Raw genomic sequence first — 16,691 nt, forward strand, 5'->3', positions numbered from 1 at the left:
TGAATAAATACCCCAGTTTCCTTGGTCCTCTTTGGGGACTACCCTTGGGCATGTCCTCCCCTTTCTCCCCAGAAGTTCCCAGCAGAACTGAGCCTAGGTTGCCCACAGCAGTAGCCTGCTCCTTCGTGCTTCTGTATCACCTCATTTCCTCGCTCTCCTCCAGTGCTTCCCAGACCACCTCCCAGGCTTGGCTTTTGGGAGAGTCTAGCCCAAGATCCTTCTGGTTGGTTTGGGGCCGCCGCACTGTGGGCGGAAGTGCTGTGTGCTTCCCCGGTAAGAGCCAGGGCACTGCCGTTCTATTTCTCCCACCGCTCGGCCACCTTGGAGGATCTGAGATACAGGGAGGCTGCTCCATCCACACTGGGATTCACCACAGCAAGAAGCTTTCACTATGGAAGCCGCCAGGCTTCTTGTCATGGATCGGTGGTGGCACCTGCCTACCTGCCACACAGCATCAGCACTGTCCCTTTGGAGTGCCCATACCCAAGTCAGCCCATCTCACACCGCCATCCTGTACAGTGCAGAAAAACTCTTGGGATGTTTTTACTTGCGATATCTTTTATTGCTTTTTTTTTAAAAAAGATTTTATTTATTCATTATAGAGAGGGGAAAGAGAGAGAGAGAGAGAGAGAAGGGGGGAGGTGCAGGAAGCATCAACTCCCATATGTGCCTTGAGCAGGCAAGCCCAGGGTTTTGAACCGGCAACCTCAGAGTTTCCAGGTTGATGCTTTATCCACTGCGCCACCACAGGTCAGGCCTCTTTTATTGCTTCTAATTTCCAAACTTGTTCTTTCTTTAGTGGTTTGATTAACATTAAAGTATAATTCATTCCTGTTTGTTTGTGGCCTTTCATTCATCTGACATTGATGTTGGTATAGACTTGTGAAATAAAAGTCCACTTCATTTTATTTCCAGGTTATTAGCCGATTGTTTCAATATTGGATAAAAACTATTTTTACTTTCCAGATTAGTTTGTAACAATCTTTTATTATACATTAAATTCTCATGTGGAGTAGTATCTATTTTGGGGCTACAATTTCCTTTTTACTTAAACCCAGCTCCTCTTGTATGAATACTAAAACATTGTAATTATAGCTCTGTAATACATTTTACTATCTTCATTACTCATTACTCATTTCCCTACTGTCTTCCCTCAATACTTTCATTAGTGCTTACATTGCATTAAACCTACAGATCACAGTGGGAAAGAATTGTTACGTTTAACTTCTTAGGACTTCCCTTTCTGGAATGGACAGTCATTGAAGTAGACCTAGGTTCTCTTTCAGTTTTGTAGTTTTTTTAATGTTGATCAGATACATTTCTTTTTTTTTTTTAATTTTTTTTATTTATTCCTTTTTTTTAGAGAGGAGAGGGAGAGATAGAGAGAGAGAGATGAGACAGAGAGAGAAGGGGGGGGGGGAGGAGCTGGAAGCATCAACTCCCATATGTGCCTTGACCAGGCAAGCCCAGGGTTTCAAACTGGCGACTTCAGCATTCAGGCCGAGGCTTTATCCACTGTGCCACCACAGGTCAGGCCAGATACATTTCTCACTAAAGGCATTCCTAGGAATTCTTTATATGTGGACACTATATAAGTTGTTCTTATTTTTAAGTTGTATTTTCCCACTGGTTATTGCTATTATATAGGAAGGCATAGTATACATATATATATATATACATGATTAAAATTTTTTTGGCTTTATAGCTGTCCACTGTCTAATTATATTCTGAAGTAAACACATATAAAGCTATTTCATGATGTTCCACGTGCTCTAATTGTCTTTCCAGGTGGCTCAGAGTAAACAAATAGAGACATTCTAGAACTGAAACAAATTCAGGGAGGGGCGGAATACGGTGTAGAGAGAAGAGTTCCACAAGGAGCTGGGCGTGCGGTCGGGACTCCACCGCACCCCACGTGCAAGGGCGGAGTTACAGACGCCGTGACAGTGAACAGCTCGGGTTCATCCTGTGTTCTCCGTGAGCCATCATCTCTGACAAATTTAAACTTTGCTCGTAGGTGTCTCTGACTGGTTCTAGACATCACTAACCCCAACATCACACACAGTCTTCTCTTAGCCGATTGACCCCTTGTTCGTAATAACATGTTTATGTTTGAGTCCGGACAATAAAAGATAATGTCAGAATGCCAGCTCTTCAGTGATGCCAAGACAGGCCGGACAGGTCAGACTGGTTAATGCCAAGCAAAACAAAAGGGCGTCATAGCCCTGCTCAGGGTCTCCCCTAGTGTCCGAGTTATGAAAACCCAAATATTAATGTAAAGAGGAAAAAAAAAAAAAGAAACAGAAAGAAAGAAACCAAGGGCACGAGATTAAAATGAAGCTCCCTTTTCTTCTGGGGACTGGGAATCAACTGATGCCCCGGGCGGTGACCCGTGTGCTCTGCGCGGGCTGTTAGAAACCTTGTGGTCCTTTCTTTTCAATGCTGTTAGTATTAATTTAGAACTCAAAGGGCTCGATCCTTTCTCTGTAAGGACAGCGGCACGGGAGATGTTTCGCTGGCTTTGAAGACGATGGTCTTTTCCAAAGATGTCTAGTCGCGTGAAAGGAGAACAGGAGTCCCGCCCACACTAGGGAGAAAAAGAAAATAAATAAAAACCAAACCAAACCGAGAACCAGTGAGGTGACCCCTGTGGTTCCCAGGTTCTCTGGAAGGTTTGTGAGCTCTCCGTTCTTTTCCAGTTGCTTCATCCACGTGACAAAGGCAGGAGGGCAGCGGCTTCCCGGTTCTTCTTATAGTTAGTTGCGCTTTCTTCAGCACAAATGCGAGGTAGCTGTGCTGCGAAGCTGTCTTCTTAGAGAGGGAAGGAGTGTCCGCGTGGAGATGGAGAGGGGAGGCTCAGGAGACAGAATGGATATCTCTTTGTCTTGCCCCCGGCATATTCTCCTGGCCGTAGACACAATGTGTAGGCTTTTAAGTACGGAGTCTTACTATAGATGTGAGGTTTTTATTCTGTTGAGAAGAGGGGGATGAGGTTTTAAATATCGGCGCATCTCAGGGGAGAGAAAAGGAAAGTTTTCTGTTTTTCATGATGCCTTCAGTAAGGTGTCAGAAATTCTCAGCAGTTTCTGGCTCGCTGGCTGTCTCCATCTGGAGACTGGCATCGTGGTTTTTTTTTTTTTTTTTAACCTACAATGAACTAACACCGGTTAAAAATGGAAGCAGTAATAGTCATAACGTTTCATGGCTTTTTAAAGGAATCTTTTCTTAAATGTTCTTACAGTTCTTTTTCCTATCCTCGAGAAACATCTCAAGTGTCCAGTTGTAAAAGTTACAAAATTAGATACTGGGGAATCACTGATGATCCCCATGAACTGATCTTTTACTCACTTGCATATATTGATTTTTTGTCTACTACGGGCCACAGTGGTGCGCACAGTAATTTAAATTCTTTCAAATATAAATAGAAACCAGCCCCATGTAGCTAGTTTGGCTCTTGTGTGTCAGGGAGCCAAGCTAGAGGGGTGCGATATTCGGGGGGGGGGAAGCACTCAGTAAGCATTGTAACACTGTTGGTGAGTGTGACACCAGTGTGAGTGTGACACCAGCAGTGAGAGTGACACCAGTGAGTGTGACACCAGCGGTGAGTGTGACACCAGTGAGTGTGACACCAGCAGTGAGTGTGACACCAGTGTGAGTGTGACACCAGCGGTGAGTGTGACACCAGTGAGTGTGACACCAGCAGTGAGTGTGACAACAGCGGTGAGTGTGGCACCAGCAGTGAGTGTGACACCAGTGTGAGTGTGATACCAGCGGTGTGACACCAGTGTGAGTGTGACACCAGTGTGAGTGTGATACCAGTGTGACTGTGATACCAGCAGTGAGTGTGACACCAGTGTGAGTGTGACACCAGCAGTGAGTGTGACACCAGCGGTGAGTGTGACACCAGCAGTGAGTGTGACACCAGTGTGAGTGTGATACCAGCGGTGTGACACCAGTGTGAGTGTGACACCAGTGTGAGTGTGATACCAGTGTGACTGTGATACCAGCAGTGAGTGTGACACCAGTGTGAGTGTGATGCCAGCAGTGAGTGTGACACCAGTGCGATTGTGACACCAGTGTGAGTGTGATACCAGCGGTGTGATGCCAGTGCGATTGTGACACCAGTGTGAGTGTGATACCAGCGGTGTGATGCCAGTGTGATTGTGACACCAGTGTGAGTGTGATAGCAGCGGTGTGACACCAGTGTGATTGTGACACCAGTGTGAGTGTGATAGCAGCGGTATGACACCAGTGTGAGTGTGATACCAGAGGTATGACACCAGTGTGAGTGTGACACCAGTGTGAGTGTGATACCAGCGGTATGACACCAGTGTGAGTGTGATACCAATGTGTGTGACACCAGTGTGAGTGTGATACCAGTGGTGTGACACCAGTGTGAGTGTGATACCAATGTGTGTGACACCAGTGTGAGTGTGATACCAGTGTGAGTGTGACACCAGTGTGAGTATGATACCAGCGGTGTGACACCAGTGTGAGTGTGACACCAGTGTGAGTGTGATACCAGCGATGTGACACCAGTGTGAGTATGGCACCAGTGTGAGTGTGATACCAGTGGTGTGACACCAGTGTGAGTGTGACACCAATGTGAGTGTGACACCAATGTGAGTGTGATACCAGTGGTGTGATACCAGTGTGAGTGTGACACCAGTGTGAGTGTGGCACCAGTGTGAGTGTGACACCAGTGTGAGTGTTATGGGGACAGAAGCAGGAGTGGTGGGGGAAGGCAGTGGAAATGAGGGAATGGGGGTCTTCAGGGAAGGCCTCTTGGAGAAATGACCTGATGGGATCGATGGGAGACCTGAGCAAAGGCAGGAAGGACGTGTGTTGAGAGAAACAGTTTGAAGACATTCCTGGCATGTCGAGGCAGTTAATTGCCTTTTGTTTTTAATGAAACAGGAGAGGAAGGACAGCTTCTCCTTATGAATTTGGAAAAAAAAAGAAAAAGGCCATAGAAACACTCAGTGCTCATTTATATATATTTTAAAATTGAAAGGCCTTTCATAATTTTGGGCCACGGTGTGGGTCTGGGTTCCCCAGAAGCGGAACCTGAGAGTAGGGTTTTCATGCACGTGATTTTGGGGGGAATGTTGTCAGGGGAGGAGGAGGGACAAGGTGGGAAGGATGTGCTCCCAGTCACCAGAGATCTGGGGCATGAGCTGCACCCAGGAGCTGGTCCTACCTTAGGGTGAGGCTGGTCTTTTGTCCTCTTCCCTGTGCCCGTCAGTCATTATGGGCTGACCCTGTGAAGGTGGGTTTGGTGCGTAACTTCTTGCTGGAGCGGCTCCCAGCAGAGGGCACTTCCTGGGGTCAGTGAGCAGTGGTGGCCCCTTAACAGCCAACGTTCCTAAGAGCTGGTGGGTGGGGGTCGCTGCCCGGTGAGGGGATGTCCGTAGGCACCTGCAGTATCCACAACCATGCTGGTCCTATAGCGTGGTCACGACTGAGTAGCTTTAGTGAGATCTGGGGCAGAAACAGATGCAGAATCCTGAGTACATGGTTGCTGTGATCACCCAGCACCTTCTGATGACTATGAAGTCAACTGGTAGGCTGTTTTCACCGACTGTGGAGTTCCCGGGTCCTTTCACCCAGCACCTGTTTGTCGCCAGCCTACCCCATTCCTGGCATCACGTCTGTGTGTTTGGAGTCTTGCCAGGCAAGGCCCATTTCTTTAGTAGTCCCTGTCCCTGCAAATTACATAGTCTGGGCAAGGCCAAGAGACAGCATTGGAAGGGATCCTGAAGCAGCTTAACTACAGCTCCTAGAGAAGCCAGAAGCTACCAAGGCTCACCTTGTCAGGGCTCTGAAGACAGCAGTGTTGGTGCAGGCGTTTATAGGATGCCCGCAGAAGGCTGAGGTGCAGCAGTCGGGCTGTTTTCCCTCGGTGCCACTGTTACCAATCTGATTTAACCATGAAGTGTTGAGCGCTTACCACATGTAGGCGACCTTATGCCTGTCACTTTTTTTTTTTTTGTATTTTTCTGAAGCTGGAAACGGGAAGAGACAGTCAGACTCCCGCATGCGCCCGACCGGGATCCACCCGGCACGCCCACCAGGGGGCGACGCTCTTCCCACCAGGGGGCGATGCTCTGCCCCTCTGGGGCATCGCTCTGTCACGACCAGAGCCACTCTAACGCCTGGGGCAGAGGCCAAGGAGCCATCCCCAGCGCCCGGGCCATCTTTGCTCCAATGGAGCCTTGGCTGCGGGAGGGGAAGAGAGAGACAGAGAGGAAGGAGAGGGGGAGGGGTGGAGAAGCAGACGGGCGCTTCTCCTGTGTGCCCTGGCCGGGAATCGAACCCGGGACTTCCGCACGCCAGGCCGATGCTCTACCACTGAGCCAACTGGCCAGGGCATGCCTGTCATTTTGTTACAGTCTTTACAGTCATCCTGGGAGGCTGGGCTGGTGGTGGCTATGCAGTCCCCCATGTCAGTGAGGACCACGGGGCACTCTTTGAGAAATAGGTGAGGCCCCTCTGGCACTGAGGGTGGATATTGGCGCTGCTGCTAGAGCTTTGTGGCACCTGTTGGATGCCTTCTGCAGTCAGATCTTGGAACCAGGACTTCTTTCCTTTTAAATTAGAGGAAACCCAAGCCCAGTTTGGATTTCCTAAAGGAAGAAGAGTTTGCATCTTAATCTGCTTTACCCTACCATCACTTGTCCTTGTTTGGAATCTTAAAGCGCTTAGGGAGTTGTTTTTTTAGATCATCCTGTCTATGGGGATATCAGGGAGCAGCTCACCTGTTTATTGCCAGCTCCGGGAACACTGAGTGATTTTCTTTTTTCCAGTTGGGATGCTGGCTGGCTTAACAATTAGAACGGAGCTAAAGGGAGGCTGCTGGCTTTGGTATCAATGCCCGTTGATGGGTGTGAGTCCTGCTCCATTTCTGTCTGGGTGATCCTGTGAGCTTTGCTTTATTCTGTGATTCAAATGACACCCCTGCACCTGTCCGAGCCATTGTTCAAAAAGATTGAGGATCTGTGGAAAGATTGTTTCAGTTCTTCCTAACTAGCTGTGTAGCCTTGGGCTAATTGCTTACCTTCTCTGGTCTACAGTTGTTTCTGAAAAAATCAGGGTGGCAGGCTACTGGCTCTTTCAGTTCTAACATGTAAAGGTTTTCACTCACACAGTTCTTTCTGTGTAGAACATGGAGCCTTCTTCTTCTTCTTCTTCTTCTCTTCTTTAGATATTTATTCATTTTAGAGAGGAGAGGGGGGAGAGAGAGAGGAAGGAAGAGAGAGAAAGAGAGAAGAAAGGAGGATCAGGAAGCATCAACTCCCATATGTGCCTCGACCAAGCCAATCCAGGCTTTTGAACCGGTGACACTTGATCCACTGTGCCACCACAGGCCAGGCGTGGGTTCTCCTTAAGATTCTCCTTTGCATTCTCCTTAGATTGGTTGTTGGCCTTAATTTTGTTTACAAAAGATGCATATTTTGGCCCTGGCTGGTTGGCTCAGTGGTAGAGCGTCAGCCTGGCGTGCAGGAGTCCTGGGTTCGATTTCCGGCCAGGGCACACAGGAGAAGCGCCCATCTGCTTCTCCACCCCTCCCCCTCTCCTTCCTCTCTGTCTCTCTCTTCCCCTCCCGCAGCTGAGGCTCCATTGGAGCAAAAGATGGCCCGGGTGCTGGGGATGGCTCCTTGGCCTCTGCCCCAGGCGCTAGAGTGGCTCTGGTTGCGACAGAGCGATGCCCCGGAGGGGCAGAGCATCACCCCCTGGTGGGCGTGCCGGGTGGATCCCGGTCGGGCGCATGCGGGAGTCTGTCTGACTGCCTCCTCGTTTCCAGCTTCAGAAAAGTACAAAAAAGAAAAAAAAAATGCATATTTTAACATAAGCAATTTTTACCTATAAATCCAGTTAGTCTTATAAATGACCATGTGTTGAATATTTGTGGAAAATTTTCCCTCAGTCTGGTGTATCTAAATAAATCTCAGATAAACAGCACAGTGGAGCTATTCAGTTTATTTATTTCTTCTTGAGTCAACTTTGGTAATATGTATTTTTCATGGAATCCATCCATTTCATTTAAGTTGTCTTATTTATTAACATGAAGTTATTCATAATATTTTCCCTACTATTATTTTACATAAACAGCCTCAGTGTTTTTCAAATATGTCATGTCTCCTGAATATGAATGAAAAGTATATATAAATTTTGGACACATTTCCTCTTCTATTGCTTTACTTGCTTGCTATTTAATTCTGTGCTGTATGTGAAGGTTGTCTTATCAAGAAGTCAAAATCACCTGACCAGGTGGTGGTGTAGTGGATAGAGTGTTAGCCTGGGAGGCAGAGGACCCAGGTGTTCGAAACCCTGAGGTTGCGGCTTGAGTGTGGGCTCACCAGCTTGAGCGTAGGGTTGCTGGCTTGAGTATGGGATCGTAGACATGACCTCATAGTCACTGGCTTGAACCCAAAGGTCACTGATTTGAAGCCCAAAGTCGCTGGCTTGAGCAAGGGGTCACTGGCTCAGCTGGAGCCCCCTAGTCAAGGCATGTATAAGAGAGCAATCAATAAACAACTAAAGTGATGCAACTATGAGTTGATACTTCTCATCTCCCTTCCTGTCTTTCTGTCTTTCTCACTGAAGGAAAAAAAAAAAAGAAGTCAAAATCATTTCAAAACCACTCTCTAAAGACTCCACAGGCTCTTTGCATCCTCTGTCCTGTACAATAACAGCTGGTGGAGGGTCTGCCTGCTCCTCAGACAAGCATCTGGTAAATGTGGGGGGAGAGGCTGCAAGGCTAGGCACTGACAGATGGTTCAGATATTCCAGAGGTCTTTACATCAGTCTAAGATCCATCCAAACCAAGGCGTGAAGTTGTGAAAATCAGATCGCTGTGCTCCGTCCTTCCAGAGAAAAGATGGAGGAGTTGGCTTTGAGCATGATTTCTGCAGCCTCGCCTGTAGGGATAGATGGAGCCTGGGGAAGCGAGCCCAGTATTTGAGTGTTGCTGTGACACAGGTCGGTGAGACGCGGGGGCCGGCGCGGCCCTTGGGTGCAATAACCAGACAGAGGAAGGAAAACACGGTGAAGTCTTCCTGCAGGTATCAAATCAGCTGCAGACTTGCCCCAGGTGGGTGTACTTCACTGCTCGCCTTCCAAGTAAACACATCCCAAGAGCCAAGCTGGTCAGCACCGGGAAAAGCAAACCTCACCAGAATCAAGGTGATTGTGAATCTCTGAGCTGCAGCAGACAGCTGGGATTAAAAATCCAGGTCAGTGGAAGCAACAGCCAACCCGGGAACCATGCCCTCCTGGAATTTTACTGACTGAGCAGTGTCCCACCCCAACCCGCAACCAGGGATGAGATCGTGGGTGAGCTGGGAGTGTTGGGAGGAAACATTAAACCCAGGGGTGAGACCGAGAGATAAGCTGTCCCCAGGGAAGTTTCGGTCAAAGCAAGCGAGTATCAGATGTTGCCGAGGACACCACCAGGGACCAGGCGGCAGCTGTGGAGAGACTCCCCAACAGTGGCACACAGACCACGGGCTAAAGAGGAGCATAAAGCCTTCGCGTGACAAAATGATCAGAAGTTGGGAGACGGGTCCGTCTGGAGGAAAAGCGGTTGGAGGGAAACGGTCATTGTGTGGTCAGTGGCATGTCCGAAGGCTCACCAGCCCTGGGAGCCAACGAGGCTGCGTTAATGTTAATGCTCAGCTTGGAGTCCTGGAGGCTCCACCAGCTCACACGGGACCTCAGCCAGTGTCCTCGGAATCCCCAGGGCAGGTTGTCACCTGTGCTCAGGTATACCATGGTTCCTGTTCTTCCTTAGTCATATGTCACTGCTCACTGCCCCCTCCCCTTGCTGTCCCCTGGCTCTCAGTGTGTCCTCAGGGCCCATATTGCCCTCCCCCACAACTCCCAGGGCCCTGGGGCCTGTGCCGCTTATCCCCTGGGTCCCAGCGCCTCCCACAGGCTTTTGAAACACGGCTTCCTCAGCATCCATCCTTAGCCCCGTGCTCCAAGGGTTGGGAGGGCAGGGCACAGATGCCATGCTCTCCTGTCTTTTGTCATTGCCTCCTATGCTAATGTCCTACCAGGTGTCCACTTGTGCCTGTGCACAAAACACCCCCTTTTCCCCCCTTCGACCACCCTCTTGCCTGCCTATTTGGCACCTTGTACACAAAGGCAACAGAGAAATAAACTCGCCACTGGGCCAAAGCCGACACTGGATCCCAGTTTAGATGTCGTGAGGTCACCTGTCACACTTCTAGGGTTGATCAAATGGATATGCACTAGTCCAGGGACTGTATGATCGCTCCCGCTGTGGTCTGCATATTTTGGTTTACTGATGACTTTGGTGAAACAAGAGCTAGTCTGTAGCAAGTGTTCTCAAACTTTAATGTGCACCAGACCACCTGGGGGTCTTGTTAACACACAGAATCTGCTTCTGGAGGTCTGGGTGGGGGCCTGAGAGTCTGCATGTCTAACAGGTGCCCCGGTGATACCCACGCTCCGGGTTGTCAAGTTCTACATACATCACTCCCTCCCGCATTTCCGTTTGCTGTACTTAAAAAGAAAACCCTTTGGCAGGGAAGTCATGACCAGAGTCTTTGTTTCAAAGCACCGATGATGTCACATTTTGATTACAATCTGTCACATCTTCACATTATGAAAAAAAAAGATACTGTTGGATACAACATGTTTTCAAGGAGTCGGTTATGGGCTACTTTGAAATTATTAATAGTTATAATTGTATTTGACCAGCTCTCCCAGAGGTGCTCTGGGACCTCTCTCTGTGTCTTTGTGTCCCAACATGTGGTCAGCAGCATTGGCACCTCCGGGGACCTTGTCAGGATGCGGAGTCTCGGGCCCCGCCCTGGACCTGGACTGACGGAATTAGGAGCTGCCGTATGTGTATGTGTGTGCGTGTGTGGCGCGCGCGCATGCGCATATGCACTTTAACATTTGAGAACGCCTGCCCTGCAGAACACAGTACGTCGGAAGTGGGAACCCCTGGTTTAGCCACATTAGGAAAAGGTACCCTCTCTTTGTTCCGACTGAAAAAGACAAAAGATTAATTTTGGCAGTATATATTAAATCTTTTTCTTGATCCTGAGCTTGATGATTAGCAGCATAAACAAAGTAATAATCCATGGCTAGAAAGGAAACCGGGTTAATGTGACTTCCAGTCATTTTGGTAAATTGTCCGTATAATAAGGTGTAGTAGAGCTGACCGCAGGGGAATCAGGTTATGTTAATTCATCTGAATTGTGGCAGCTGAAAGGAGCCGAATCCATCAGAGATGATAACAGCAAAATGCCTGTGCAGTTACTGAGTTTACTGGGTCACGCCAGTCAGAAATCCTGGGATCGTGAGCAGGCAGCGCTGTTCGCTTAGATTATCTCCCTAGAAAAGCTGTCCGTTTATATTTTTCTCCCCAGCAGAGCTGTACGCTTAGATTTTCTGGAGTGTTTCTGTTACTATCCTGTCCCTTCTGTTTTTCTATTTTAATTGCTACGTGAGTGGCAAGTTCACCCTGCCGACTTGCATTTAGCATCGTATTGTCTTTATAGGATAAAGACATCTTTATGGGATGTATTGATACATGGGTTTAGGGGGGATCATGATCCCCCCCCCTCTTGTTTAATCTATTGAGGAGGTCTGTTGTGTGACATCTACCAGGGCTGGGAGCAGTTCCACTCAGTTAGTTATTCACAGTGACAGCTGGAAGCCTGACTTGAGATAAGTGTTTGATGTTAGGTTTCCCAAATCTCCAGAACCTCTTGCGTGTAATAGGATGGCGTAGGGGGATCTGTATAATCCAAGGTGTCTGTTTTCTGGAGAGTTTCCGTTTAGCGGAGAGGGAGAATATTTACACCCGTGGAGATGAAGTAACAATTAGGTGAGATGTGCGGAGGGGAGGCCAGGAGTTCTGCGGACAAGTGCTGGTCTTGGGTCTCAAGCATCCATGCTAAATGTTGGGTTTTTTTTTTCTACAATTGAGTTTTTTTTTTTTTTTTTTTTTTTTTTTTTTTCTGAAGCTGGAAACGGGGAGAGACAGTCAGACAGACTCCTGCATGCACCCGACCGGGATCCACCCAGCACGCCCACCAGGGGGCAACGCTCTGCCCACCAGGGGGCGATGCTCTGCCCCTCCGGGGCGTCGCTCTGCCGCGACCAGAGCCACTCCAGCCCTGGGGAAGAGGGCAAGGAGCCATCCCCAGCACCTGGGCCATCTTTGCTCCAATGGAGCCTCGCTGAGGGAGGGGAAGAGAGAGACAGAGAGGAAGGAGAGGGGGAGGGGTGGAGAAGCAGATGGGTGCCTCTCCTGTGTGCCCTGGCTGGGAATTGAACCCGGGACTTCTGCACGCCAGGCCGACGCTCTACCACTGAGCCAACCGGCCAGGGCTAAATGTTGGTTTAATGACACAAGCAGTTAGGTCTTCCACAGAGGGAGCTGTGACTATGACCTTGTGAGGTCAGGGAAGATTTAATGGTGGATGTGGGTCTTCGGTCTTACAAGATGGTGAGGCGTGGATAGGGGAGGAAGGAGGGTAGAGTGGGTGTGGGATGGATGGGGACCACCGGATTGTGGAGGACCTTCCATGTCAGGTTGAGGAGTTGGGGTTTCTTGTCTAACAGGTGGTAATAGAGCCACGAGAGGCTTGAGCAGAGGAGTGGCTCAGCGAAGGCAGTGCTTGTTCTGCTCCGTGCGTGGGGTTGAGGGTGCCCGATTTGTGGTGGACGAGGGCAGAACAGCAGACTGTCAGGTTGAGGCCAGTCTCTGTTGTAGGAAGTTGACAGAAAAACCGGGTGCTGCCAGAGCACCCTTTCTCTGTGTCACTTCCTCGGAAGCCACCAGGTTGGTGACCAAGGACCAGGAATTAGGATGTTTAATTTTTTTTTATTGATTTTAATTTATTGTGTTTACATAGATTCAAATGTCTCCCTGAATACATCCCCCTACCCCGTGTTCCCCTCGGCCCCACCTTTTGCCCCCTCCCCCCAATGCCTTCCCCCCTTCCCTCCAGGATTTGCTGTCCTGTTCTCTATAATGCTGTGTTACGTATATATAATTTCACCAATCTCTTTCCCTTCTCTGATCCCATCTTCTCATCCCCTTTCCCTCTGTCCGCCTTCCCTCTGGTCCCTTTGATCCTGCCTCTGCCTCTATTCTGTTCCTCAGTTCACATTGTTCATTGGATTAGTATGTTTAATTTTTATTATCTGTACCTTTGTTAACTATTTACTGTTAATCTAAGGACAAAGTAGGGGGTACTAACCTAGATCAAATTAGGTTGAACCATATGAAATTTCCATTTTTTTTTTTTATATTCTTTTTAAAGCTGGAAACGGGGATAAACAGTCAGACAGACTCCTGCATGCGCCCGACCTAATCCACCCGGGCACGCCCACCAGGGGGTGACGCGACGCCCACCAGGGGGCAATGCTCTGCCCTTCCAGGCGTCGCTCTGTCTCGACCAGAGCCACTCCAGCGCCCGGGGCAGAGGCCAAGGAGCCATCCCCAGCGCCCGGGCCATCCTTGCTCCAATGGAGCCTCGCTGCGGGAGGGGAAGAGAGAGACAGAGAGGAAGGAGAGGGGGAGGGGTGGAGAAGCAGATGGGCGCTTCTCCTGTGTGCCCTGGCCGGGAATCGAACCCGGGACTTCTGCACGCCAGGCCGACGCTCTACCACTGAGCCAACTGGCCAGGGCCTGAAATTTCCATTTTTTTTGTAGGTTGAGATGGGTAGAACTACCAGCAACCTCTCATGATTGCATTTAATTGATTTTGGAAGTTGTTATTGGAGATGCGTAGACGTGGGCCGGCCTTTGGTGTTTTGTTTGGGTTGACTGGGGGTAGGTACCGGATAAGGCTGCTTACAGTCAGCCTAAAAGTACTCAGTGTGCCATTGTCCTTGGGAGACGAGACTTCCTGGAGACCAGCCCGGGGCCCACGGGGTGTATCATGTTCTTTCTGTCTCTAATGTTTGCTCTCCTTGACCAAGGACCAGCCATTCCGTTTCCTGATTTTATTCTCTTACCTTAAAAGAAGAAAACTTGACTCTGGACTAAAAATTTTAAAGAGGGGAGGAGGGCTTGTGAAAGAAATGATAAACATATTTGCATATATATTATTTATTGATTTTAGTGAGAGAAGAAGAGGGTGGGGGGAGAGAGAGAGAGACAGGAACATTGAGCTGTTCCTGTATGTGCCCTGATTGGGGACCGAACCAGCAACCTCTGCACTTCTGGACGATGCTCTAACCAACTGAACCATCCAGCCAGGGTGATATTTGCCTCTTGCGGTGGTGTTTTCCTATGCTCCCAAGTAGCTTGAAGCAGACAGACCCCAGTTATGTTGGGGAGGTGGAGATCTCAGTTCTCACTCCTGCCCCACACCGCAGAGGTTTTTTCTTTCTTTTTTTTCTTTTTTATTTTTTTAAAAGCTGGAAACGGGGAGAGACAGTCAGACAGACTCCCGCATGCGCCCGACCGGGATCCACCCGGCACTCCCACCAGGGGCGACGCTCTGCCCACCAGGGGGCGACGCTCTGCCCCTCCGGGGCGTCGCTCTGCCACGACCAGAGCCACTCCAGCGCCCGGGGCAGAGGCCAAGGAGCCATCCTCAGCGCCCGGGCCATCTTTGCTCCAATGGAGCCTTGGCTGCGGGAGGGGAAGAGAGAGACAGAGAGGAAGGAGGGGGTGGGGGTGGAGAAGCAAATGGGCGCTTCTCCTATGTGCCCTGGCCGGGAATCGAACCCGGGTCCCCCACACGCCAGGCCGACGCTCTACCGCTGAGCCAACCGGCCAGGGCCCCTGCAGAGGTATTTGAATGCGTCTGTGAATGTCTGGGCAGTGGACTGAGCATGCCTGATGGTGATGTGTTGGGGGCAGAGCGGCTCTGTCTTCACATCCTGTGTGTCTGCACCTTGGGGTGGGGGCCAGGCTTGTGGCACCTCTCCTGGGTTCAGAGACGGGCTGTTTCCGATTGTTCTCCTAACCAGCAGGAGTCAGGGTGGTTCTGAGCTTGGGTCTGGGGAAACTGGCTGGGTACAACCACCCCAGAGACCATGCGTCTTTCAGCCCCGACTCTGGCTACCACAGGGTCAAGTCATCTGTCACTACACACCCAGACTCCACAATTTCACTGTTAGGGATCTTGGGGCCACCGGTCCCATCATGACTTGCCTCTTGGTCATCCTAGGCCACCACGCAACATGTGAGTCCCCGTGGCGTCCGTCCTGTTCCCTGAGGATCGATCTTGGCGTCCCCGACGTCCCATACTGGACCTTTCTCTGGGACCCTCCTGATCCTCTTTTCATGCCAAACTCTTTCACATCCCTAATGTATTTACCGAATGCCCGCTTGTCCTCCTGGCTCTCCCTGAAAATTTCTCTCTTCTCTCCCTTCCCTGGAATAGAGATTTTTTTTTTCTTCCATTTCCTTAGCAACAAGTGTGTATTGAAGGTTTTACTCTGTTAGTCTTACTCTCATCATAAGACTAACAGACGAGAACCCTGGGCCCTTTGCACCTGCCTTTGAAGGTCACCCTCCTTGGCGCCCTTCCTTCATTCCTCCAGCGAGGAACACACACACGTATTACTCCCGTGGATCTCTCTCTCAGCAGCGACTCTCTTTGACGAAAATGGAGGCAGATGAGGGACAGCGTGAGAGGGAAAGGAATAACAGATGTCCATAAATAGTTTCACTGTAAATGTGATTGTTAAGCTCATAAATCTGTGGCATGTGGGAAGGTCCGTACCAGCCACCACTTGTCATCTACTCTGACACCTGTGACTAGAAGGGAATGATTGCAGAACAGATTGTAAGTTATAATTAAAAAACAAAAAAAGCCCCCCCAAAACAGAAAACATTCTGGGTGAATATGCTTGGCCAAACTGCCCATCCTGGCACGACTGGAGTTTCTGCAACAAGTCAAATGCACTTCAAAAAACTTACTTGTGACTTCTTTTGAAAGGAAGCGTAGACGGCAGATTCCTGCGTGTGGATGTGATGTATGGATCTTTGAATAACTCGCAGCCCACCCTTGGGGTTGAACTGATCTTACACATCCTGTCACATTTCTGTTTCCTTTCCTGACCTGGACAGACACGGAAACTTCTGTCTCATCTACTTTATTCTAGCTCAGTACAGTTGATCCAGGAAATACAACGTTTTACTTTCTTTATTTATTCAGTTTCTCCGGAAATACAACGGGAATAAACACATTCACAGTATTAGAGCTCTGAATGTTAAAATGACCTTGGTTTCTTTAGCGAGAGAGATAGAGACAGAGAAACAGAGACAGAGAGAGGGACAGATAGGAACAGACAGGAAGGGAGAGAGATGAGAAGCATCGATTCTTCATTGTGGCACCTTAGTTGTTGTTCATTGATTGCTTTCTCATATGTGCCTTGATCAGGGGGCTGCCAGGGACCCCTTGCTCAAGCCAGCCACCTTGGGCTCAAGCCAGCAAACTTGGGCTTCAAGCCAGCGACCTTTGAACTCAAGCCAGGGACCATGGGGTCATGTCTACCACCCCATGCTGAAGCCAGCAACCCTGTGCTCTATCTGGTAAGCGTGCACTCAAGCTGGTGATGTTGGCGTTTTAAACCTGGGTCCTCAGTGTCCCAGGTCGCTGCTCTATCCACTGTGCCACCTCCTGGCCAGGAGAATCAGTAATCTTTAGTAAACTTGCTGAAGGCCAAACTGCTCTTTGAACCCA

The 16,691-nt window shown here is 49.4% G+C and overlaps 2 protein-coding genes across 2 annotated transcripts in view; both read left to right on the forward strand.

Annotated features, from left to right (window-relative positions):
- Positions 1 to 16,691, forward strand: part of EPM2AIP1 (EPM2A interacting protein 1) — an 835,019-nt gene that overhangs the window by 240,432 nt on the left and 577,896 nt on the right. The window lies entirely within an intron of this gene.
- Positions 1 to 16,691, forward strand: part of DCLK3 (doublecortin like kinase 3) — a 48,975-nt gene that overhangs the window by 8,079 nt on the left and 24,205 nt on the right. The gene's annotated exons all lie outside the window — the stretch shown is intronic.

Source organism: Saccopteryx leptura, chromosome 10, assembly GCF_036850995.1.
Source record: "Saccopteryx leptura isolate mSacLep1 chromosome 10, mSacLep1_pri_phased_curated, whole genome shotgun sequence".
Classification (NCBI taxonomy): domain Eukaryota; kingdom Metazoa; phylum Chordata; class Mammalia; order Chiroptera; family Emballonuridae; genus Saccopteryx; species Saccopteryx leptura.